This window comes from Falco cherrug, chromosome 1 (assembly GCF_023634085.1).
Source record: "Falco cherrug isolate bFalChe1 chromosome 1, bFalChe1.pri, whole genome shotgun sequence".
Classification (NCBI taxonomy): domain Eukaryota; kingdom Metazoa; phylum Chordata; class Aves; order Falconiformes; family Falconidae; genus Falco; species Falco cherrug.
The window spans coordinates 51,231,241-51,258,867 of NC_073697.1; the positions used below are offsets into that span (position 1 = coordinate 51,231,241).

General features: G+C 38.0%; 1 protein-coding gene across 1 annotated transcript in view; it reads right to left on the bottom strand.

Moving 5' to 3' along the window:
* Positions 1-27,627, bottom strand: part of KIAA0232 (KIAA0232 ortholog) — a 71,692-nt gene that overhangs the window by 42,657 nt on the left and 1,408 nt on the right. The window contains exon 2 of the mRNA XM_055714201.1: positions 9,847-9,888. The gene's annotated coding sequence lies outside the window, so the exon portion shown is untranslated. The remainder of the gene's footprint in view (positions 1-9,846; positions 9,889-27,627) is intronic.

The following is a 27,627-nucleotide window of genomic DNA, read 5'->3' on the forward strand; positions in this document are numbered from 1 at the left end:
TTTCTCCATTTCAAAAGCCATGCTATCACAAAATGGAGAGGACTGGAAAATACTCTCTAATGTTAGATAACTACTCAAAAGTTAGGTATTACTGGGGAAATAATTCATCAGAGACTTTTTGTGAAAAGCCAGAGAACCATCTAGCTGCTAAGTTACCTCTTTCCCAGTTGCTGTAACTGGAACAGTACAATCCTACGCAGTTGGACTGTAACAGCACAGCTGATAATGTATCAGAGCACATCACACACTGCTATGACTTCAAGGTCCTCAAAGCATTCAGGACTGATTGATTATTCCACTACTGGCAGGCAGAGAAGAACTCTACCTATCAAAACCAACTGACCCAAGTATAAAATCCAGTAATCTAAGCTTCCGTCAATTATATACTCTTGCTTATAATATTACCAACCTAAAAGGGCAGTCTATGCATTGTTCGCTAAAAGAAGTTACTCCAGGCTGAAACCAAGCAAGAAATTGATCACACCCACTCCCAAGAGCAGAGAACATGCAAATGCTGCATCTGTTGAAATTCTGTGTTTGTTGAGCAGGCTGCCTTTAGAGTTTTCCCATTAAAGTAAAAGCAGAAAAGAAAAATTTAGCAAAGTTATAGCTACAGCTAAAAAGACATCATTTTACTTGCATGTCTTACCTACTAGCAGAAAAGAAAGCCAAGAACTCAACAGAAACTGCCACTACAGAGTCCCAGATATCTGGAAGGGACATGTTATGACTGGAGAAGTTATTTCACGGTATTTATGGTTACTATCTTGGACTTCAAAATAAAGTTGTGTGGCAAGCATCACAGACCACTGTAATGATCTGATTTTGGAGAATACAGGCAATATACATCTATGCTTGGAGACATGTGGTGAGCATACCATCAGGCAACAATCTACTGAACAAAGAACACTAAGGGGGTATCTCAGCAAGCCCCAGAATCAGCACAGAGGAGGCTGCAAATAAATCCTGGCTGTTGTGAAGACTAACCAGCCTAGCACCTGTGCCTGTAACTTGTATGCCTGTATTTGCATGACGAAAGCCTTTGTGAGAACACCTCAGTAGTCACAACACTAAAAAGGTGACCCTGTAAATTCTTTTTGCATGATGGAGAGAGAGGCAGGTACACCGATGCTACTCATGAAGTCACAAAATGGTAACAGTACTCTTTTAAAAGGTAACTTTGATTACTCAGAGCAGAAGCTAATGATAACATTTTAACTGTATTACACAGATGGCCTACTCAATAGGATGGTACACAAGATAGGCACCACAGAGCCTACATAAGCTTGATGTCCCGAAGAGGACAATTCACATATTGGAATAGACATGCTTACAAAGGTGTCAGCATTTAAGCATGATCACTCATGCTGGTACAAAAGCAGAAGACAGACTCAAAGAAAAATCTCTCTGATAACCACAGACCTTGAGAACAAATGCTTTTCTTTTGCATGAACCTATCAGCTAAAGCTGATACCCCTATCCCCTGAAACCTGTACAGTTTGCATAAATACAATGATCCTGGGAGTCTACTGCTGAGCTCCAATCGCTGCCACAAAAGAATACAAATGCATGGTTCACGATAACCCCCATCTAACTGTCACCAAGATGGAAATACAAAACATTGCAGCTCTCTCAAAATTAACAAGTCAAATGCCAACTAAAATTTAACAAGTTGAAAAGAAAAGAAAAAAAGAAAAAGTCCCACAGAGACACTACACCAGTTTTGTTCCCGCTTTGGCTGAAAGCTCTCGTACGAACCCAACTGAAACCACTTCAGCACCAGCATAACAACCATAGGTGCAGCTGTTCTTCACAAACAGAACTACAGGTGCTTTCACAGGACAAAGCCCATTACACTGAGGGAATCACAAGTCTGCTCCAAGACCTAAAACATGAGGCCCTACCCTGCCGCACATGCAGCAGTTCAGAGAGAGTATCTGGGAGCTTTTTGAGGCACATGCCTTTACAGAAAAGCCATTGCAGCCACCCTCCACTGCTTAACTGAAGAGGAATCCGTATGCCCCCAATTTTTCTCACCCAGTTCATGTTGTATACAAAAAATTTATTTTCCAAACTTTAAATATGACAGCATGAGTTATATAGTCCTCAGATAGTCACTCGGGGGGCGGGGAGGGCGAGCAAGGACCACATCTAAGTTCTCCTCTACAAACTTTTAAGCTTATCTGAGCTTTTACAAAACTTAAAATATTTTCTATTAATAAATAAGCTTTATGGGCATATTAACTTGAGGATATAGTACTGTTTCCTAAATATGATAAATTTCTTCAGTTTTCACATTTATGCATGAGAAAAAGAGGGTTTATTCCTAACCCTGCAAACATGTACACATTTGAATACTCTAAGAACTTAAAGTTAACCATTCTAAAAAGTACAGACAGAAGTCTTGGTATCACAGTTCCCTTTCCTACCTAACTATTCTTCCTACAACAGTTTCCACAACTTGAACTTTGCATACTTAATCTGGGTAATGATTAAAAAAACAAGGTCAGAAAAACCTTAAAAATTGTTACTACAGGAATGTTACACTGCTTAATAAGCAGTAACACAAACTAAGCTGAAAATATTCTGTATTCAGGAAATATACTTCTACATGTTACTGGTGAACTTTGCAACTTAACTACACTTGTGTGCAGCAGTCATACAGCATTACCCTACCCTAACTTTTCTTCTTTATTAATGCATTAAATTAATAAAATTAACAAAAATTAATACATTAAAAAAATGCGTTTGAATGATCCACAGTTATTTCTTAGGGATGATAAAAGAGCCGTTGGAATTATACTAAAACCTGCATTGTCATCTGTAGTTAATTAGGCATACTGGCCAGATTAACATTTAATACTCGGTTAGTGTAATACAGGGGACCAAATCCTCATTTCTCCTCCTATCTTGAGGTTATGGAGGAGATTTTCCACTTCAGAACAAACACAACAAAACACATCCTCTTCCCCCTAAAACATGCATGTGAAAAACTGAATAGCTATTACTAAAATATAAATCTATACATCAGGTCCCTCTACTGGGTTAACATGGGATGGCAGTGAGAATCGAAGCCCCACATTAGACTAGATCTTTGAACCTAGCAGGTGCATCACAAGTACTGCCACAAAAGGTGTCCCATTTCACCGGCACACGTTAAGCAAATACAGAACAGTTGGCAATGATAACCCCATCTCAGTTCAGAGTGATAGACCAAAAGCATTTGTGGAGATAAAACCACAGAGTAAAGACCTCAAATTTATCTTACATGGCCTGAAGTGTTTTTTTCACCACTCCGTTCTCCTCTTCATAGAAAAGAGGAAAACTACATTTTGGACTTCAAATATGTATGTGCTAATGATGGAAAAGCAAGAATAAAAACTATGATCAGAGAGTCAGCATAACATAGCTATCCTTCTGAAGACTTTTTCAACCCCTCCATGCAAAACATTACCTGAATGGAAGTATTTCAAATCAGTCTACAAAAAGAAAAAAACTTATGCTAGTCACAGAAGAACACAATTTGCAGTACAACAGCTACCTCATTCTGAGAGCTAAGAAAATACTATCTTGTAAAAAAGTTTCTTTAGGATATTTACTTTTGAGGGTCAGAAAAAAATGCCAACTTCTAAAAATTAGTTGAAAGAAGTAGATCAAAAGCAACACAAGACACTTGATATGGAAAGTATGCGTAACAAATGCATTTAGACGTTCACGCTGCATGACCAAAGGCTTACAAACAAAGCCTTTATCTTACAGAGTGTTGAGCTGTTGGGTTTGGGTTTTGGGGTTGTTTTTTAATAAAGGCTCTGTCTCACCAAAAGGGAGAACAGTCTATAGGCAAATATAACATGAACTTGTTATATTCGGAAACAGCTATGCTTACAAATAGCATATAAAAAATACAACACAGAACACTGATTTTAATACTGTACAAACAAAGATCAACGAAATAATATTTTAGGCAAAATATATTTTAAGGTGACGCCCTCCACTTCTCACAGGGTACACAATCTTAATGTAGTACTTACTATATAACAAACTGGTTTGAGAACACGTCTCTACAAATATACTTTTAATTAGAATTTAAATAAAAGTAAGAAAGCTTAAAAGCACCTGGCTAGTTTAACATTAGGAAACTAAAAGCGAGACAGCCTGATCTAATCTGAAGTCAAAGAGCTGTCTCACAATGTTCAAATCTCCCCCAACAGCAATTCTGTGGGTCCCTGAAAGTTAGAAATTTGTCAGTAATTTCACAGGGTTTTCTCCTAAATTTACCTTTTACTCCAAAATAAGAAAAATCAGTCATAAAATGCACATGAAAAAAGCATATATACTTAACAGAAATATTCTGTGCTTCAGTTACCATCCCAGTCTTTAAATCCATACCCATTTTATGAGGTTTTCCTTAACAGACCAAAAGCATCTAACAGGCCATCTACCTCAGAACAAAATGGAGTGGTTTCCAAATATTTTGAACAGAGACCACTGATAAGCCTCAAATCTTAAAAAAATAACAAGCATACACCACCCCCCAATAATGAATATGTTACATAATACGGTCCCACAGATTCCTGTAGTAATTTTGACCACGCAGACATCTAATTTATGTGTACATCAACTTCAGAATCTTGTTCTCCAATACAACTGTAAGCAAGAAACACCCTTGTTTGTGTGTGCATGTAAATGTACCACTGAAGCCCTTACTTGTATCCTGATACGACAAACCTAAACTAACTAGCTACAAAGCCCCCAAGCTATTTCTATGAACATCCTGCTGTCACAGTAATCAAGGAAAATGTGCAAATGCAATTCATATTGCCTTTGTATTCTCTCCTCCATCAGTCAATGTGGAAAAATCCCAAAAAGCTTCCTCGCTTCTGCCCTCTTAAACCCTCCCACCAGCAATATCATTGCCACAAAAAAAAAAAAAAAAAAAAAAAAGGCAAGGCGAGGGGGAAGGGAAGAGAAGGGAAATAAAAAAAAAGTGCACACACTAAGAACAAAGGCCTGCTTAAGAACTTTTACATCTCAAGCTTTTAGACTTATTTCTAAAAGTATAACTTGCATAAGAATTGTGCTATAAATGCCAATGATAATTAACTTCAGTATTTGAGTATTTTTTAAAGACGTTGAAGATGTGTATATTTAGCAGGTCTTACAGTAATTCTTAGTAAATGCTTACAACATATATAACCACCGCAGCTCTGGAAGGTCTTGGCCACAGTACAATTCATACTTTTCTTTCAAGATTCTTTTCTTGAAAGCTTCCTAGTACTTTGAAACATGGCTTGGCAAAACATACCTGCTTATCAATTTTCCCATTATTTTAATAATTTTTTCAGTTTAAGCCAATAAGTCAGAATAAAAACTGCAAACATTCCAGTAAAATTTGTTTGCAGTGTATTAGGGTTTTACTTTCACCGGTTTTCTGCACTGTGTCTTCCTCCACAGGCCTCCACACAAGTACCTGCAAGAAGCCCCTATCAACTCTTTGAAAACTCACAACTTATTGGTCTATCATTTTCCGATATTGAGCCTGCATCCATATGATACCCAACAGAGACCACTCTAATTGGGCAAGGCATGGAACAGTAACAAAACCTCAACAAACCACAACAAAAAAGACTCCAGAAAAACACTCATACCAAAAAGAACTCAAAACAAAATGAAAAAACAAAACAAAACAAAAAAAAACCCCAAACACATTTTCTCTTCTTTCCACATATCAAACTACCTCACTATACAGAGACAGGTAATACTGAAAAGAGGTCAAGGGACCAAACACACAGAAGTCTGCAGTAGTAAAATATAAATACATAAATAATATTCTAACATATTTATATATTACTAACAAATCAGATGGGAATATCCTGCTTATTCTCAAAAATAACCCTGAAGACCTAGTTAATCAAGACTTCTGTATTCTTTTGAGATACCTATTTTAAACGTAAGCTGAAGCGACTGATAAACACAGTAACATTTTAAATAACTAGGTATGCCTAGTAAGGTTGGGGATGATTTTTCACTCATTTTTTATTTTATATCATTCTGTACTTACCGGACAGAACCTCACTCCAGGACTTCAGAGTTCCATCTCCTTGCTACAGTTGATGACACCAGAAAACTATATAATAAAGAAAGCATGGAAGGAAGCTACCTGAAGCAACTAAACCAGTGCTAATACTGTCATCAACATTCTAAGGTGGAAAGGTCTTAATGTCAGTCTTAACTTCAGTTTACAACATTTCTAATGAAGACTATTTTTACAGTAGCTGTAAGATTAAGACTGCCTAAATTTATCCTCTTCACCACACCTACCCCCAAAAAAACCACATTGCAATTCATTTAGTATTGTTCATATGTGTAATCCCATTCTGGGCGTTCAAAGACCATACATTTCATCTAACCTGTTCAAAACAAAAGTCATTGCTGTATTTTTGGGAAGAAATGATGGCTAATCACTCTGCAGAAACAGAGTTCTAGAAGCAAAGAATCTTAGAACAGCCCAGGTAGGAAAGGGCCTGGTTGGGGAATCATCTGGTTCACCCTTTCAAGGAAAACGGAGCCTAGATAACATTATCTAGCACCACGTTCTACTGCATCTTGAAAACCTCCAGCAATAGGGACTTTACCACGTTCCTGAGGAGGTTGTTCCAGCAAGTAAGTGTTCCTACTATTAAAGAAAAGAAAAAAAAAAACCTCTCGCACATTGAGATTAGAAGTGTACCAGTGCAACTTCTACCCATTGTCCTTTGTCTTCTCCATGTGGCTCCTTGTGAAGAGAAAGCCTCCATCCTCTTTGTAGCTGTCGTCTAAGTTGGTGAAAAATCACTGCAATAAACCCACTATAGAGAACAGTTCCTTCCCTGGAAATTCTGTCACCTGTCTCAAGAATCAAAGGAATCATATGGGAGAAAAAATTCCTGAGATGCCAAGAACCAACTCTTCCATGGCCATTAATCTGAATTAAGGGAGCTCAGCAACTCTCAGTATTTTACTCTTAAATTATTTATCATTTAGATGTTTAATTGCTGTACTCTTCCCTGACTTCTATTTGTAGACAACACCATAGTACTTTTTTTGCTCCTTTGTCTTAATGTACCTACCACCAAAACTGGATTGAAACTGCTTATATGCAAACATATGCTTTAGAGTACAGATTCTCTTGTTTCTGAATGACTTAAACCAAAATTAATTTTAAAATACCAGGTCATACAAATAACCAGTAGGCAATAAAATAAATAAACAGAATAACAAGCACATGTGTTTTAAGATTTCATCAATTATCTGTGTAAGAAATTTGTATTTGCAGTCTTGTAAGAGTAAGCTATTTGAAAAAGGAATTAGGTCGCAGTGTATTTCATAACACATGCATCCAATCATTATTACAGAATATCATCACAAAATTAAATTGATATTAGGTCTCAACACTCAGAACACAATTATTGAAGTGAATAATTGCAATAAAAGTATGTTATAAGCAGGATCAAATTGGAAGAGGTGGAAAACATCCAGCTTCTTCAAATTTCAATGTTGTTCAGAAGACATTCTGTACGTTTGTACTACAGCACCCGCTCAGCAACACAGGTTTTGGCTACCCTGTCAGCATGTGGTATTCTCTTTGGCTCATTAGGTTCAGATAATCAACTTGGAAAAAGAACAGACACATTCCTTAAAGCTCTGCTATCAACCCACAAAGCACCCAGTTAAGGTATCAAAATGAGAAATAAACCGAATGAGGTTTTCATAATATAGTTACTTTGCTTCTTGCAAAGCCTGATAAAAAGAAACCTAATTTTGGCACTTCAGTCAAATCATCACAGTAGTGACTTCAGTTATGACTATGCTCTAAAATGGACTGAAAAGAAACATTTAATTTTTCTCCAAGGCCACAGAGCTATCTATGAAGCGCCTCAAATTCTGGTGTGGGTTCACTTGGTTTCTTTTTCCTGTTCTTGCCCCACGTCCTCCTCTCAAACAGGTTTTGGAACTTTATTCTGTCCCCTTCTAAAATACAGCTATTCTCATCCAATCAAGGCCTAAGTAAGTTCACTATTAAGGTACCAAAGAATACTTACAGTGGTGGCGTTTTTATTTATTATTATTTTTATTAATCATGAGGTTGTTCCTGGTGACTTTCACTGCTGCCAGGTAAACTTAAAAACAAAAAATAGTGTTGGGCATAAAGTTTTCTGTTTTGTACAACAGAAGCATGAAAGCTTTTATGCACAGTTATGGTTGCTAAGAGTTCAGAAACTGGCAGCATCTGACATGAACTTTTTTCTGCTTCAACTGCATTTACATCTATCCCACAATACTCTGCCCTGCTCTTGCTGTTTTTTTAAAAAAAGTACACTAGAAACAAGTGGAAGTTCTGAACCAATGTGTGAAGTATATATGGGTAGCAATGTATGAAGTATAATCAAAACAGCAGCAACAAAAAAGAACTAATAATTAAGCCATCAAATAAGTGCTATTTGCTTTCCTTTCTTCCCACTGTAAATCACAGCCACCTTATAAGATGAAGTCTATGGTCAGCAGCAACCTCATCCCTTCTTGAAAACACCAGAACTTCCCCGAGTCCTATATCCAGAAACCTCCATTACTAAAAGTATTTTGATACAGGTTGATGATGCAGAGTAATTCAAAGAAAGAAAAAAACAAAAACACAAATAAGGTGAAATCAGGACTGAAAAGTACGTTGCAGTGACATATAAAATCCACAGCAATAAAGGCACACGGAAACAGTAAGTGTTGTGCCTATCTGATACATAGCTTCAACTTTATTTCCCCTGCCCTTTTTGAGCTTCAGTCATGTGTAGCAACTCACTGTTCCACAACTCTTTTGCATGTCTTTTATCAGGATTTAGCATGAACGTTCTTTTAGAAGAGATGAGTATTTAAAATACACTATTGCATTATATTATTAACAAAACAAAAAAGAAAAAGGGTGGGGCTTTTTTTATTCTTTACTGAAAACAGCAGAAGATTAAGTCCATGAGAAGTGATGGGGAGAAGCAGGCCAATTTGACACAGTTTATAGGAATTACATTAGTTTACTAATGTTCCAATACTCAAATAACCTTGTAATCATGAGTACTGATGGTCTGCATTTACGATACAGAACATGCCAGTGCTGTTAGCTCTGAAATCAATTGTAGCAACATGAAAATTTTAATTTAATTGCTCATACAGCAAACTAACTACATTAATGTCAGTACACCCAGCAAATTTAATTCCAATGTGGTTTATACCCCCCTTCCACCCACACACTGAAAGACAACCACCCCCCCATCTGAGCCATACCCATGGATAAATACACAAAACATAACCGATACAAAAACTCACTTTCACTGGACAACATCTAAAATATGTAAATACCTGTTCCTGCAGGTCGTAGTCATAGCTATCATGCAGCAGAAGACTGAGGACATACCGAGTATAAATCATGGCATCAATGCCACACTTCTCTAGCTCTTGTCCCAGCCAGGTCTGCACTGGACCCAAAGCATGTAGCAGAGACATTTCAGAAACAGATACAGGGCCTGGATAAGAGCTTGAGGAGCTTTCAGATGGCAAACCATCCACAACAACTGTACAGATAGGGCGCATGAATCTAGGTGGTTGGCATCCTTATAACGTGAAGCATTTTCTGTAGTTGATATTCCGTCGATATCTGGAGGTGATTTTCACTCCAGTAAATAGGAGAGAGGCTTGACTTCTAGGACAATCATTTATGTTTCCTGGCAGTTAGCCGTCTAGAGACGAACATCACTCTTCAGGCATGACCAGTGAATAAACTAAATCCTAACAGCAAACACATATGTAGATGTGTTTTTCTACCTTAATTTCACATTGAGGCCAGATGCAAGTCCCCAGCAGGACCTATAAAGAGGAAAAAATGATAAGTTGTGATAATATGTATCCATAAATGAGTAATATTAAACAGTGAAAAAAACCACCCAATGTAGAGAGCAGTCATTTACATACTGCTTACTCCACATATATAGTATACCTATTCAGTGTCATTTTGAAAGGTAACAGGAGTAATTCCAAGTTTAAAGGTACTTAGAAAAGGTACTTTTTAATACAGGAAGAGAGACTCTTTCATTAAAGACTTCACAACTAATCCGTTGATTGAAATATATGCTTGATTTAGCTTTATGGGAAAGCTGGGATTCTGTTACTTTCATTATCAGCTGAAAAAAATCCACTTTGAGAAACAATCAATCAATCTATGTTAGTTTGCATAACGACTGACCGTATATTTTGTATCACTAAAGCACAATATAATCCTATTGTTTTGCAGTGATTTCTGGTTTTGGAATAGAAAAAGGTGTCTTCTTTATAAAAGAACTCACTTACAAAATTTACCTGGCCCGAAGTCTCATAAATCCTACCACAAAATAGTTGCTATCTTCAGGCGTGGGGTTTGGGGTTGTTTGTTTTCTCAGGACAACAAAGTATTTTGTCATCCAAAATCTGTCCTCACAAAAATATAAATCTCTGGAATAACTTCCAAAATTTGAGCAGAATAGAATTTATCAGTGCCAGAATTAACATTTAACCCTCTTCACAGAAAGCATACACCAGTCTTACCTGAGAACTTACCTAAACCATACCCTAAAACAGACAAACCATCCTAAGACTTGCACCATCCACAATCCCAAATCTATCTTGCTAAGTAAGGAGGAGAAGGTGCAAGCACCACACATGTAGGCATTCTGCCCTCTAACCCAGAAGAATGCAGTCCAAAAAAGGCATTTTTGAACTGGTCTGCCAAACAACCACATGTCAGTCTGGCATTTGTGTAGGCCTTCTGTCCTCTCCAGCTTCTCAGCAAGAGAAAACAAAGCTCAAATCCTAGCAGGAAATATCCCTTCAATGAAAGAAAACAAAGACTAAAGGATCTAAACAAAATCTACTCTTTTGTTTCAACCCCACTGCAAGATGGCCAACACACTCAAAACAGACACCACCTACTACAACTATCTGAACTATATGCTGTGTGCCAGGAACAGATGCACAGAGCCAGGAGAAGGATCACTGCTCAGCAGGAGAGCCCCTGAAGCCCACGGAGCACAAAGGAATTCCAGCCACTCCAGTGGGTAGGTCAGCTTCATTGAGGGCCCAACTTAAATGCTTCTGTGCAAACACATGTAGCATGGGGAATAAACAAGAGTTAGAGACATGCACATGCCTGCAGGATGGGTATCTTACTGATACCACAGAGAGACAGTGGGATGGTTCCCATAACCGAAGTGTTGGGATGGAAGGATACAGGCATGGGAGACAAGGAGGCAGTGTCACCCCCTATGTCAATGACCAGCTGGAGTGCGTGCAGCTCCACCTGGGGTGGATCAGGAGCCAACCAAGAGCTTACAGGTCAAGATCAAGGGGAGGACAAGGACAAGTGACATTATAGTGGGGGTCTGCCATAGGCTACCTGACCAGGAAGACCAAGCAGATGAGGCCCTCTATAGACAGACAGGAGCATCCTCACGTTCACAAGCCCTGGTCCTCATGGGGGACATCAATCACCCTGTTGGAGGAACAACACAGCAGGGCATAAGCAATCCAGGAGGTTCCTTCTCCAAGTGCTAGAGGAGCCAACAAAGAGAGGTGCAGTGCTGCACCTTGTTCTCACCAACAGGCAGGGGCTGCTGAGGAATGTGAAGCTCAAGGGCAGCCTTGGCTGCAGTGGCCATGAAACGGTGGAGTTCAAGACCCTTAGGCATCAAGGAGGTTGTACAGCAAGCTTGCTACCCTGGACTTCAGGAGAGTAGACCTTGGCCTCTTCAGGGATCTGTCTAGTAGAGTACCATGGGACAGAAGGATGGAGGGAAGAGGGGCCTAAGAAAGCTGGTTAATATTCAAGGATACCTCCTCCAAGCTCAAGAACGATGAATCCCAACAAAGGCGGCAGCAGGCAAAAACACCAGGAGGCCTGCATGGATGAACAAGGAGCTCCTGGACAAACTCATACACAAAAAGGAAGCCTACACAGGGTGGAAGCAAGGACAGGCAGCCTGGGAGGAATATTGAGAAGTTGTCCCAGCAGCCAGGGATCACATTAGGAAAGCTAAAGCCTCAGTAGAATTACATCTGGCCAGGGACATCAAGGAAAACAAGAAAAGCTTCTATACATTTGTCAGTGATAAAGGAAGACTAGGAAAAACATGGGCTCTCTCCAGAAAGAAGCAGGAGACCTGGTTATCCAGGACATGGAGAAGTGTAAGATACTCCACAACTTCTGTGCCTCAGTCTTCACCAGCAAGTGCTCCAGCCACACCATCCAAGTTGCAGAAGGCAAAGGCAGAGACTGGGAGAATGAAGAACTGCCCACTGCAGGAGATCAGGTTTGAGAATGTCTAAGGAACCTGAAGGTGCACAAGTCCATGGGACCTGATGAGACACGTGCGCAGGTCCTGAGGAAACTCCAGGCAAAGTTGCTAAGCCACCATCCACCATATTTCATAAGTTGTGGGAGTCCAGTGAAATTCCCACTGACTGGAAAAGGGGAAACATAACCCTCATTTTTAAAAAAGGGGGAAAAAGGAAGACCCAGGGAATCACAGGCCAGTCAGTCTCACCTCTGTACCTGGCATGGAACAAGAAGATCATGTTTCCTCCTAGAAACTATGCTAAGACACATGGGATATAAGGAGGTGATCCATGACAGCCAACATTGCTTCACTAAGGACAAATAAAGCCTGACAAAATTGGTGGCCTTCTATGATGGGGTCACAGTGTTAACAGATGAGGAGAGAGAGCTGATGTCATCTGTCTGGATTTGTGCAAAGCATTTGACACTGTCGCACATGACATCCCTGTCTCCAAACTGGAGACATGGATTTGATGGAGGGACCACTTGGTGGATAAGGAATTGGCTGGATGGTTACACTCAGAGTTGTGGTCAGCGGCTCGATGTCCAAGTGGAGACTGGTAAGAAGTGGCATTCCTCAGGGGTCAGCACTGGGACCAGTGCTGTTCAACATCTTTGCCAGCAACATAAGACAGCAGGATTGAGCGCACTCTCAGCAAGTTTTCCAACAACACCAAGTTGAGTGGTGCAGTAGTCAACACGCTGGAGAGAAGGGCTGCCATCCAGAGGGACCTTGACAGGCTTGAGAGGTGGGCCCATGCAAACCTCATGAAGTTCAGCAAGGCCAAGTGCAAGGTCCTGTGCGTGGGTCAGGGCAATCCCAAGCACAAATACAACCTGGGCAGAGAATGGATTGAGGGCAGCCCTGAGGAGAAACACTTGGGAGTGTTGGTGGATGAGAAGCTCAACATGGCCCAGCAGTGTGCACCTGCAGCCCAGAAAGTCAACAGCACCCTGGGTTGCATCAAAAGAAGCGTGGCCAGCAGGTCCAGGGAGGTGATTCTCCCCCTTCACTCTGCTCTGGTGAGACCCCACCTGGAGTACTGCGTTCAGCCCTGGGGTCCTCAGTGCAAGGAACACATGGACCTGTTAGAGCAGATCCAGTGGAGGGCCACAAAAATAATCAGAGGGATGGAACACCTCTTCTATGAAGAACAGTTGAGAGAGAAGGGGTTGTTCAACCTGAAGAACAGAAGGCTCTGGAGAGACACTGTGGCTTTCCAGTACTTAAAGGGAACTTATAAAAAAGATGGGGACAAAACTTTTTACAAAGGCCTGTAGCAACAGGACAAGGGACAATAGTTTTAAACTGAAAGGCAGTAGATTTAGATTGCAGAGAAAGAAGACATTTTTTACAATGACGGTGTGAGACACTGGAACAGCTTGTCCAGAGGAGTTGCAGATGACCTGTTTGAAGTGTTCAAGGTCACACTGGACAGGGCTTTGAGCAACCTGATCTAGTGAAAGATGCCCCTGCCCATAGTAGGGTGTTTGGACTAGGTGATCTTTAAAGGTTCCTCCCAACCCAAACCATTCAGATTCTATGATACAGCAAAGCAAAGGGCTTCTGGATACTGAGTGACTTCAATCAGAACTTACTTAGACACATGGTTTAGATCCTTAGCACCTAGTAAGAACTGAAGTTCCGCTTCAGCCTGTCCCTGAATGAGGTGATAACGTGGCCCCTCTCTTCTACCTTAACACTTATTTTCATGAGGCATCTGAGATATTCAGTTCTTAAGACCTATGCTGACAAAACCTGATTGACTTTGGCTGACCAGTTAAAGCGCGTCTTGCCTTTTTTAGATGAGAAGGGAGAAACAGCAAGAGAGAGACAGGTTATCATAGGAATTAAGAAATGAGAAAACAATGACATTTCTATGATCTTCAAATATTACAGTCCAGCTTTTTCAAATACCATATTCAATTACCTACTTTAACTTTTTTAAAGAAGTTTCAAAATACATAAGTGATATGAAGACTGGAAAGCTGAAAAAAATTCTGAAATAATATCTGAGACTTCTCATTTTAAGACCATCTCAAGTACTTCATTTTACAGAAAGTCTTAAAACATATTTCCATTATGAATCAGAATTAACAAAATGTCATGCAAACTGATTATTTTCCCATCCCAGTACTAGGGAGTGGCCTTCCATATTAAATTAATACAAGTCACTCAAAGGGTGAACATTTCTGCCAACAGATGAGAAGTTTGATTTTAGAGATAACATTTTCTGAAAAATAAATTATCATTCCTTTTTAATCTTTTTCACACTGTCTTGTTTAATATAACTTTCTCCACCCTCACAATGACCATGGCTAATCTGAACAGGGAGACTACAATACAGCCTAAGTAATTAGTGCAATGCTAGTTATTTTAACCACCAAGTTGGAAAGAATTCTCCATTTCCAGCTAAAAAATATGATGGAGGACATGCCTTACAATGGGAACTACAAAATAAGATCACTTAAAAATCCTAAAGTAAAAAATACATTAAATTCTTTCAAAATAATTTCTACTTACTCCCTTGTAGAATTTTTCCTTTTAAGTAATCTCAGTTTTTGTAATACTAATCAATGACCACAGCAAGGTCACTTTTTGATAACCTGTCAACAGCCTAACCACTAGAGGCACAAGAGCCCATTTACTGAAGTGTCTTGTAAAGGAATGAGAACACAATACTCAGATTTTTACAATTTAGACCATCTCAGAATAGATACACTTTCTCAATATTCTACTCAAGTGTGATAGTCACTAAACATTCTTTTGACATAAAATAGACAGCAGATGAAAATAATGGAGTTTTAGTCTCCTGACGTCTAGCTAAGGAAAAGCAACAACGTTAAATAATCTATAGCAAGAAACAAAAAGAAGGTTCAATGTACAGAAACTGAAGCTGGAACACTCCAGGGCATTCCCTGCAACAGAGTAGTTTTTGCAGGGTAAGTGACCTCTTCTGAAAATTAAATAATCCTGGTCTTCTCCTTAAGTGAAATGGAATACAAGTATTGTCACATCAAATACATAAAATAATTTACAAAAGAAAAAAAAAGTTTTGGTAGTACAATCACAAGAGTCACACAAATGTTCTTGTAACCGTATTATCTACACAACTACAGCATGATAGTGTAAAATTACACAAAGATTACCAGTAAGCGCACTAAAAGGATGTAATTAAGTCACTCTTCAATGAAGCTTGACACAAGCCCACCAAGAAAGAGCTAGCATATATAACTGTTCTTATCAGATTATCAACAGAAAGAGTAGATTGACTAAAAGCCCATGCCAGGCAAGATATTTCAACTTCAACAGATTTTTTTCTCTGTAATTCCCCTTCATATAAAAAAAGAAGTTTCTTTTAAGGGGCTTAAAAGGAAGGCCTTTTTTCCAGTTGTTTCTAATCTTGGAAACCATTGACCAAAGGCAAACCACAAAACCCCGTGAATTAATCTAAGGTAACCTCATCTGTATTATCAGCACCAAAAGGCCTCTGAAAATTATGCATCCACACAACAAGGTTCTGAACATTTTTTTTGTAACTGACAAAAAATAAGTAGATTTAATGCTTTAACAACTTTCAAGCTTTCTTAAAGATATACCTACTATCAGCTCTTGAAGTAACAGAAAATATTGTAATAGGAGAGTAAAAACCATATCCCTTACTATTATCCTTTTTAGGTAAACTTAAGGTTCGCAGAATTGTTCTTGGAGATCATAAAAAGGTAACTTAAAAAGGAAGCAAACTGTCTGCAGGCTTAAATTCACTACACTGGGGTCTACACTCTCAGTGGAAAAGAAAAATCACAAGTTCTACATATTGGAGGAAGTTGAAAACTGATGTATTGATTTATTTATTTATTTGTTTGTATAATCTGCAAATAAAAACTCTCAAGCCCCACAGTTACTCTAGAACACATTTTGATACCTCTACTACAGAGAAGCCAATCTCTTGGAAAAAGCTACAGATGCTACCTTTTTGCTTCCTTCCATTCCCAAAAGGGATAACGTGTATTTCCAGTGCTTCACTCTGCCTGCTGCTATATGTTAGCAATTAGACAAAACAAATTCTCACACAATAGTTATGGCGACTGTTTTATACAAAGTTTCCTCTATTACTCTTAGAAATATGCCAGTACATTACACAGTTTACAATTACCACCTCTCATTTTCAAAAAGTTTTTTTCCCTGCTATGGTCTTTGACAATGTATGACAATTTATCAATGCACAGAGGAAAAAAAAAAAAGAAAGATCATAGAATTCTTTTTTTTTTTTTTTTTTTTTTTTTTTGTTATAATGTGGATGTGTGTCCACATTTTTTAACCAGGACAAAGTTTTTTAGAAGTAGTTATTTTTTCCCAGATTGGTTGTCTTATAAGCAAACAATCCTTCCTCTCCCTGACAATTACATATAGAAAAATATGCAAATCTTAATTAGTAGAAATCACAGTTAAAATTTTATCAAGTTTGCTCAATAGAATACTGAAATCACATATTCACTTCAGTAAATTTCAGTCCCCTCTAGAAGACAGATAATCAAAAGCATGGTCACATAATATGATGTTAACAGAAGTCCAAAATTGTTCTTGTATATTACAGAGGAATCAGCAATTTTACCATCATTTCTTTTGTTTCTTTCAGTGAAAAATCTAAACAAATCCTTAACATACAAACTAAGCAGCCACACACTGGGGAGGGCACTGTCAAAGCCCAGAAACAAAGCCTATTTAAAGTCCAGCAAACAATGGCATCTGTGTCCTTAATAAATTTCACATGGCATTTAAAAGACATGTGAATTCAGAAGTAAAAGAATTTGTTATTTTTTAATCACATTCATCAATAACCTAAGAAATTTGGCTGCACAGTCTTCAAAGCAAGGACAGCTTTTTTATGCTTGGTGATGTTTGATGTTATTGTACAACAAACAGCAGACCAGGGACTTGATTCATGACCTAGGCCCTGAAATACTATCACAAAACAAACAAACAAAAAAGATAATGCCTATACTATAAACAAACCTCTGCCTCCATCTCAGTCTGGACAACTTCTGCCAAAAAGCTTCAGAAGCAGTGCCATGCCATGAGAAACAGATTAAAACACCTGGCTGGAATCAAAGCAAGGAACACTAAAAGCAGACTGAAGCATAAAGGCAGACCTGTGAATTAACTTTTAGATATACATAGAACTTCCTTTTTTAATAAGTATTATTGGGAAGTCCAAGAGTAACAGAATCTCATTTGTAATGGATATATGTTTTAAAGTTGACTGGTGTCTAACAAGGCTGGGCTTATGCTATAGTTCTAGCATAACTCAAGTCAAGTCAGAGAACACACAGAGGAGGCAGAAACCAGTGTGTGGGTGTTACTGCAGGATTTTTTCTCTTGTAAATCTGCAAGCTTATTTTCATAACACTTATCCAAATGAAAATCTGAAGCTGCTAATCTGTATAAAAGCTTAATGGAATTACTCAAAGGATTCATGAGCTACCATATAAGCCTCATTCACTTAGGTTAGCAATGAAAAAGAAGGGAGGTATAACCAAGATGACACCAAGGGAGTCAGCAGTACAATTCTTAGGTTTCTGCATTGGGACTTGCACTGCTTAACAAATTTGTAAGCAACCTGGAAGATAACATGGGTGACAAAGTTAAGAAGCTACCAAATGACAGCAAGCTATCAGGGACAGCAAATACAAAGAAGGACCTTATGAAACCAGACTGGGCAATAAAAAGGCAAACAAAATTCAGTATCAGTAAACTTGAAATAAGACACAGGGGGAATAATAACCTCATGCTATGAATACATAGAACAATGAGTTCTGAGCTGACTATTAATCCCAGGATCTATTTCCTAAGTAGCATGTTAGACACTTCATGAAACTCAAACCCAGCAGTAGTCTAAAGAGCAAATCACAGAAAAAAACAAAGTCACGCTGCTTCACTAAATTAATTGTTTGCATTTATATCATACATAACATGCAACCTTGGACCTACAATACCAAAGACGACATGCCTCTCCATGGATAGAGATTAACTGTTCAATGTTTGTCAGTTGGGGTTTTTTTTTTCAATATTAATAAGAACTATGTACAATACTTTACACAACAGCTACTAGAAATTCCTTGCCAAAAGATAGTGATGACTCAAAAAAAACACCCAACAAAAATTAGATGGGTTTCAAAGGGAATTGAACATGAGATCCCTGGAGAGTTTCCAACTAGACAAACCACAACAGGTTCAGGAATACCCTAGACTGTAAACGGTGTGAGGCTGAAGGACTATTCAGGAGAGATATCACATACGCTCTCCCTATTCTTTTTTGTCCTTAAAAGCTCACTTACAGATGCTGTTGCAGACAAGTACCAGATTTGACAAAGCCTTTGTCTGAACCAGTACAGCTGTTCCTATAAAACATTTATGTTCACCGTAACACAAGAACAACATTTCAAAAACCAGTAGCTGGAGGAGTTCAATTAGCTGATCCACTCACAGGGCTGCACATTATTAACGATATGAACTTTGTTACAAGAAGCAAGAACATCAGTCCTGTCAAGAGAGCAAAAACTGAACTATGAGAAACAATTGTTAATGGACTGCAGAATTAGCAGGTGCAGCACCTGCACTAGGGGTTCAGCTGCATATGCAACACCTCAAATTCTCAGTAATCTGAACATTCCCCACATTCTTAAAACAAACACGTAATATAAGATGGAAGATGTACAACTTGTAAGTTACAAAAAAAAAAAAAAAAAAAGGCAAGATGGAAAGAGGAAAAAGCACGACCCAGCAGCAAAACCAACAAACACTGTGAAGAATAGTCACAGCATACTACATTCACCACACAACAAAACTTCATCAGCTTACAGAATTGTAAGAAGGTCTGAAAGTGGCTTCATACATAGGCTTTTCTGAAAGGGTTCCTATTACATATAGCGGACTTGTAAAAAAGCATCTCCGTATAGAGGACATTTAGGAAGTGGTTCTTCACTACACGTAACATGACTTAAAAATTTAATTAATAAGCCCTAATAGTTGACAAGTTTTGCAGATCGTGGTTCAATAGGTGTCTTGGTAATTGAGGAAGTAAATTTTATCTTCAAGACATAAGCACTGTTATTTCATAGCATTACTCAGGAAACTGCTTCAGGAAGTCAAGACTCAATATTAAAGATGCATAAAAGTAACCAAAATCAAGCACTTCATTATGCAGCATGTAGCCACCACTTCCATTTAAATTAATACACGGGAGCCCAGAGCATTCCTGACAAAATAAAACCTGACAAATAAAACAATTTCTGGTATCAGTTTGTTGTGTAGTTGTACCAGGTAAGGGTAAGTACAGCTCACTTGTAACCTGCAGCCCCTCCACCCCAAAACATTGTGTCTTCAAAAATTTCAATATTAGAAGGGGCTTACAACTGTTAAAAACACCTTCAAGCATTGATGAGATTTAGTAAATTTAAAGATATAAGATATTTATAGACTGTCTGAATTTAGAGGAGTGAAATACTGCTTCGCTAATTTCAAATGCCCAGCTGCCATTAACAATGGCAAAATTTACATTATTTTAGTAAGAATTTGACCAAACTAGGTTATCCAGCTACCAATATAGTTATAATTCCATTTATACTTAAAAAATGATGAATATAAACTGCCATGAGAAATTTTTTTACCAGTTTAGTTTGTTACTGCCCAGACTAGATTTTGAACTAAATTTCAAGTTTCTTTAAAACTGGTGTTTGAACTAAAGTTTAGTCCTCTACCACTTTTTTTTTTTAACCTTATCTGAAATAAGACAAATGTACACACATCACATAACTTAGAAATATGGTAATTTTTTATAATTTTGAAATTACAAATCAGCATCTAATAACAAGGAATTTAAGTAAATATTTTCACATTTAAAATTAACGATAAACAATGCTGCATATAACGAACAAAATTTGAAGTACTACTATTGCCAGCACAAGTAGCAGTTTGTAAAAAACAGAATTGATGGGGTTTGTACCAGCAGTACTTTTTAGGAGAACGACAGCAGCAGCAGCATCTTGACAGTGAAACCTGTGTGGCTGACTCAAAGGCTAGTCTGCATAACACAAACTGCACTACAACCGCATATTGCCACTGAGACTGCATGTTTTACTGGTTTTTCTCCTCATCCCTTCCTGGCATTCTCACCTTTTTGTCCTTCTAATTAACCCATTCACTGTATGGTTGCAGGACAATCTGGATCTGATTGTTCTCAATGCAAAAAATTCATTTTTGGTGGGCCAGCCTTCAAAAAAATACAAGTAAGCAATCAACTCACTCCGCTACCACAAAATTTCTACATCTGGCATAAGAGAGGAAGCGGGGTTGCCCCTTTCCGTAGTTGCCCATTGTTAGATCCACTTAAGTATAACAAGAAAACACCAGGAAGGCACAGTTCAGAGGCTACATTTTAGCTAACTCAGATGCAAGTCTTTCTTACCACCCTTACTCTTTGCAACTTCAAGTGTGGAAGCCAATCCAGGTACTTCAACAGATATGATGGGTACTTCCAACATTTTTGCAGAAATTCCCTACTGACCCATGCCACAGTATCCCATGTTTATATCATTCAGCATATTAACCCTCAAAACAAACAGAATCCTACCAGAACAGTAGCCTGAAAATGACAAAGAAATTACTGCTCCCTTCAAGCTTGGTATGAGAGAGGCAGATGTTGCACAGTAACCAGCCTAGAACATCATGGATCACCAAAGTGTGGAGAAGCCAAGAGAAAACATGAGCGCCGATGCAGAAGGCACCACATGTACACCTCAAAAATGTAGGCATCACTTCAGTTCATACTTTACAGTACTCCCCAACCATTGGTGTAATTTCAGCATCACTGACATCAGGTTTAAGACTGTTCTGTTACATTACATTTCTTTTTATCATTGAAGACATTAGTATGATTTAAGTTTTTCAATTTAAAACTGCAGATCTTAACCAGCGTACTAAAGCAAAGCCACTGACAAACACCTCGCTCTCCTCCTTTTACCTCAAGTCTATTACACACAGGGATTGCCTGAATGGACTGCTACAGGGCCCGAGAGGTCCTGGGGAGAAATACTTGTCTAGCTGTAACTTCAAAGAAGAGACAGTTACACTCTGTTTTTGTTCAGTCCCATGAGAATTTTCACACGGATGCTATTTATCAAAAGCTGTATCTTTTACTTTGTACACAAGCAACAGATCACACATCACTGATTACCATCATCACACTTATAACACTTTCTCAGATTTAAGGAAACATAAATGGAATTAAAAACCAAAAACGAATCACAAAGGCTGCACACATTTTAAACTCACTGAAACATTTACCTTCTGGCCTTTTGGCACGTAAAATCTGTAAGCTTTCTACTACTTGTGTCTCACTATATCTACTAATCCTTCTATCACCTAGAATATACGCAGGGCTTAACAGTGCAACAGAGGATGCAAAGTAACGGGAAGACCAGATATATGCTCTCGACTATTCTGATCTGTCTCCTTCCTGCCCCTCCTGATGTCTTTGATTTACTCAACTTTTAGAGCAGTTCAAACTACCTGTTACTAACAACTATTTGCCTGTGTTTGAACTCCCTTCCCAAGCAAGATGGCAACGGCTTGGAAGCCTGAGCACCAAGTTATGTGTGCATACATTAAAATAAACTTGCCTCCAGCTCCCCGACTTCTCAAGTGTGCAGACACAGACAGCAGCATGCCCCAGCAGGTGTTGCCAGCCCCCTCTAGGGCACAGGCAGCCACCAAAAGGAATCACCCCCCATGTGGGGCCACCAGTGAGACCACCCTGGTAACATGTTCAGTGCTCTTCACACCAGCTGGAATGCTAGTGCAGCACCAAGCAGCCCCATGGCCACTCCTTTAGTGCAACCATATAGGATTAATTTTAATTAATACACAATTTATTCTTAGGCATACATTGCATCTTTCAGTTGAGGAGGGAAAAGGAGATGAATTATGAATTCCAAAGATCCAATAACCACTGCCCATTTGAAGGCTATGGTATTTCTCCAGCTATTTATACTTTCAAAGTTAATAATCCAGCTGTATATAAACATTTAACTAGTTAATGACCACACGATATACTTTACTTTGTTTTATTAATGCCTTTAATTTGTATGAAGGTCTTCTCTGAATGCTTACTATTGAAGTTTTCTATACTTGGTCTGTGATTCAAGGAGGTAATTACTACCTTTTAGAAAAGCTTAAAATAGCCTCACGAAGGGCTTAAAACCAAACATAACTATTGCCTAACTATATAATCTCTTCAACAGCTCTTTTCATAAAAAGAAAAAGATGTTATCACAAATTCAGTAGGAAGTCACATATAGTCAATGTCTTCATTAATAACTGTGTAAAAGTGTACAATATGTGTCAGCCACAAAGAGGCTCAGTAATCGCAAAGAGTTCTGAAAAGTTGAATTTGCAAGCTCCATGACTTAACCAGCAGAAAAGATACCAACATTGCAGCAAAGAAAATATGGCAGACCTACAAAGGAAATTGTTTCAAATGCTTTTTTCCTGCATCTAATTTTTAACCAAAGTGCTGGTACATGAAATTCTATGTATTTATGAAATTGAGATCAGAAGCAGGAGTAACAGAACACAATAACAATTCACATGAGAGAATATACATTTTAGCATTTCAGTGCATTCAGTTGATGTTGTAAGACCACCAGGAAAACAACTCTTGTCTTCCTTCTTTTTCCATAAAAACATTTGTGATGTCTGTTGCCCTATAGTATCTCCACTTTCATGATTAAGTATGTTGCTTAAAAATGCTACTGCTTATTTAAAAAATAAAAAAGTTTACAAAATGAACAGGTAAGACAGGTTAATATTGCTCTTAAAATAACAAATTTGCTGTTTTCTACTTCAAATGACAGCTGGAAATCTTACCTTACTAAAATGCAAAATATTTAGCTATCACCACCAGAAAACCTCTTACAAAAACAGCAGGTCAGCACTATATTACTTCTCTTCAAGGAAGTTACTCTACTGTTAACCAAGGCATTTCTTTCACAACTCAAGAACAAAGTTACTAAAAACTGGAACCCTGAGGTTTCTCTCAAGCTGATATCCTGTTTAGAGAGAGAAGCTGGTAAAAAAATTGTATAAATATGAAAATTAGACTAATATCTGAACTTGCAGAAGTATTTTAAAACTCTCGTGTCACTCCACACAATTCAACATGACTCCCAGCAAAGCAGCTATAAAAAATTCAATAAAGCAAAAATTACTATAGGTAATTCAATTTCACTGTTAAGTGAAATAAGCAGCAGAGTGAACTTCTACCCCAGAAGACAAAACCAGGAGAATAGAAATTCACTCAACCACAACCTTTAGCTAATTAGTAATAGTCATTAGCTCAAAAACTTCAGCCAGAATTAAAATATCATGAAACAGTAGTTTTTCCTGAAGGTTTGTAAGTAAAGTTATCAATCAGACAAATCACTGGAAGCTGGCTGTTTCTTTCAAGATGCTCCAGTTTCCCGAATTCAATGCAGTTTTAATGTTGCACTCCCACTCGGCCACTGAGTCTTCAAATTTATTTCAAGTTTGTAATAACAGACTACAGAGTTGCAAGGATTTAGAGAGATTTAATTACTCATGCAATAGCAGCAATACGCATTACTGATTTGTTCATTAGTAATGCTTCAAGCAGCCTTTTTTCTTTAGGCTAATAAAACACATTATTTTCTTAAAAAGCACATATGACAAGCTAAACGACCAGAATAATTTCCTTAATCACTCTGTGTATGTTTTATTATTATCTCCGTCTAGGTCCTGACTAAACTAACGCTACCTGGAATAACCTTAGAGAGCATATATATCTTGCAAGTGAACTCTGCTGTTCTGATGTTAAATCTATATAATCTTACAAAAAGTTGCTTTACTTCCTCTGGTCTTCAGCTACTCCTAGCCTCTTACTCTCTTTTCTCTCTCTGTACTTTCTTCCGTGGTCTATACACATGCAAAACCTTGTCTGCAATGGAACTATGACTCCCTTCAGAATTCTACAACCAAGCTGGTTCACCTAACCAAACCATAACAAGAACAAACAACTCTCACACAACTTAATAACATATAAAAGGCATAAAAGCTCCTCCTTTCCATACAGCATCTTAAATACAAGCACATTAAGACAAAAACGATTTGCTTGAATTCAGTGACTGACAGAGCCAACAGAACACTGCAGGTGTCTTCAATCCCGGTCCAGTATTCTATGCAGCAGACCTTGTTCCTTATATAAATTTGATAGTAACTAGGGAAAGATTTTTAAAAGCTACAACAAGAATACAGAACTATCCCGGTATGAACCCTGTAACAATTTATTTTTATTTATTAACAAGGTTTTTTGCAGATATGAGTTTTCATGTGCAATCCTTTCTAGAATAAGGCCTAGAAAGTTACAGACAAAAGTAAAATTAGCATGGACCACATACTTGAAATTTCTGCCTCAGTGAAGTGAAAAAGAGAAATTTAAACATTCCCCAAATTATATTCAAAATAAAAATTGTTACAGCCAGCCTGAGCACAGACTATGCACAAACCTGGGAGGACATAATTCATCTATTACATGTAATATCACAACTGTGAAAAATCATTTAAAATACTTTATAATCGAAATTTCCACACTACTGCCTTAGAAATAAATCACTTGAAAAGACAGATACCAAAGTGGATATGCAGAAGCCAAGTTATGAACAGAATTCAGATGATGCAGAAACAATGAGTAGTTTTATACAGGTAAATCCAAACACTTGCATGTGAGATTATAAAGGAAACGGCAGATTAAAATTTAAATATATTCAGTAGCTTCCAATAAAGCCAGAGGAACAACTTCTAGTAAGAAGTCTGTGAAATAAAATCTTTGTGCTGAATGTTCAAACTAGTCAACCCTTCCCCAACCACCACCACCTCAACCACCACTGTGGCCCAATAAAATACACAAACTCTCAGCATCCACATGCACCCAACCAACTTTCAGGAAAGTAGAACATGATGCTTTTCAGCAAAAATATTATAACTAGCTCACCTCGATATTTTTCTGCTAAAATACTCTGACAGTTCTGCAGTTATCTGATATTTCTGCCTATAAAAATCTGGTAAATTATTTTTAAATTATGAAAATACTCTATACTTCTCCTTCCAATCAGCCAGTTTCCTCCTTGTCTGCGTACTGAAATGCAACTGAGCATTCAAATATCCAATCAAACATTTTTATAATGAAATTTACTCTACCCAGAAAAAAATCTTGGAGCGGGGTTGGGGGTATGAACACAACACAACAACTTGTTTCTTTAATTACATTTACAAATTACCTAACCAGCCTGTCACTGTTCTTGGACTAAATGAAGGATTCCAATCTCTGTTCCACAATACAGAAGAAATTATCCCAATAAACAGAGCATATTAAATAGCTTCTACAAGATCATTTGTATTCCAAGCTCCACTAGCAGTGCAGATAACTTGGGAGAGTTCCTGTTACCTCTCTTAGCCTACAGGAATTCTAAGTTCATGCTGTCTTCATCACATTCTGCTTTACCAGACATTCTTACTCATCTTATTCTAGGAATAAATTATTATTTTTAGTTATTAGCTATTGGTTGTTCCTACCATTATATGATTTTAGAGGCTTCACATTATCAGTCTACCAGATAGGTATGAAACCTATGCCATGAATGCATGTCTTAAGAAAGAAGAAAAACAAGCTGCAATGGAATAACAAGAAATAAGGGTCTTTCAGAAGCTGCAAAATAAAACCAGATTAAAAAAAAAACCAACAAAAAAAGCGGTAAAATTTCTTATTTTGAACACATTAACATTCAGATGGCTTTGAAGGAAATATTTAATGCACAGTACTTTCAACATCCATCATTACAAATTTTGTATGCTGCTTACGCAAAGCTTAAAGAAGCAGCAAACTGGTAGATGATTTTGCTAGGATTCTAGCTAAGCAGATAGAAGGTCTATTCTGACTCTACAGCACTATGCCTAAAACACAATAAAATTCCACAGAAAATTCACCTGTTAGGCATAAAACCATCCTCTCTGCTTACTTCATTCCCCCTATTCACCTAGAAACAAGATGCTCAGGAAGGACAAAAAATGAATTTAAGAGAGGCATCCAGATCTTCCTCTAGCAAACGAGCAAAGGAAAATGCTGACATCATTTCACCCCTATGGAATTTCTCTTACTTGGAAGGATAATGAATAGCAACAACAACAAAAGCAGTGGGGAATGCAGACTATGAAATAGGCATATTAAGATAACAAGAGAAGTCCAAGGCCTCCAATTTTTCCTCTTGGGTCTCCTTCCTTTCCCTCCGAATCCCCTGCCGATGAGCAGAAAAGCCAGAGGGCCATGTACCCAATCCAAATTTGCAGGAACTGTGGTCTCAAAGAATCACTGCCTCCACGGTGCACAGAACAAATGAACTTACAAAGTTATGTTACTGTACATATGGCAATACCTGCTAAGCAGAATATGGCAGAGATATGAACTGCTGATGCTTTCAATGGAGTGTACAAATCGGGATTTCCCCTAAAATTCCTAGTCTTTGAAAATGAGTAAAACACTACAAATATATAGCGTACTACTGATTTTATTCAAGTTACCCAGATTTCCTCTTCTATCTCAATGATCGAAATAGAAGACTTTGATACCCATACAATATGCTTTATTGATCAGAAGGGAGGGATTGTACACTACCACTTTAGCGTATCCATACTGACAAGAAACAGCAGATGGAGGATTAGTACAAAATAAAATCTGTACAGTTACATGTCAATTAACAACCAAGTTCCATGTCATTTACATTCATAAAGTATATTTCTGTCTTCAACAATAAAGAAAAATGTCAATTTCAGACTCCCATGGATTGTGAGGAGCCTGCAATACTTGGGTTTTAAGCACTGCAGTGAAGTAGTTTGTTTTACACAATTATCTACTGAATCATCACGAGCTCACTTTTGACAGCTATGAAACTAAATCTGATCCCCGATTTCCTCCTCATTCCTGGAACACATAAGTAATACACAGTGTGCCACAGAAGGGTAAAATCCTAAACGTTTAAAAGGGTTGGCAAGAGGAAAATCAACTACTCATACCACAGTGTCCTCTGATCCCAAGGCCTATAAACTACAACCCAGACTACTTATATACAGAAAACACTGGACCACAGGCATGCCTTTTATTTGAAAGGAT